Source organism: Aquarana catesbeiana, linkage group LG08 (assembly GCF_042186555.1).
Source record: "Aquarana catesbeiana isolate 2022-GZ linkage group LG08, ASM4218655v1, whole genome shotgun sequence".
NCBI lineage: Eukaryota > Metazoa > Chordata > Amphibia > Anura > Ranidae > Aquarana > Aquarana catesbeiana.
Genome location: NC_133331.1, coordinates 261413758 through 261414172, shown reverse-complemented (window position 1 = coordinate 261414172; position 415 = coordinate 261413758).

The window sequence follows — 415 nt, the reverse complement described above, 5'->3', positions numbered from 1 at the left end:
AGCCACACGGAGCTGCAGACAGCTGTCTGTGGGCAAATTTGGCATCACTTGGGGGGGCACAGGGTGAGGATGTCAGCAAGAACAACTTGGCCACACCCATTGTTCACCACAGCGTGCCGCATTTCTACTCTCTTTGGGGCACACAAAGTTGTAATCCGATAGTGTATACTACAGGGAAAAAGAAGCGCCCTTTGTCGCTATGGTGTTCGAATTTGGCTTGAAGAAAAGGTGGCAACCCTAAAAAGCCCCCCCAACTGAATGGTCTGCCCCTGGTCTGAGCTGAAAAATGTGCCCGGGTCTTCGGCAGTACAAAACTAAGCCCATTGCATACCTTTCTTAGGCCTTACAGCAAATCACCCTGATAGCAGCCCCGCCCAGCACAAGCTTAGGAGAAAGAAGAGTCCACACAACGACA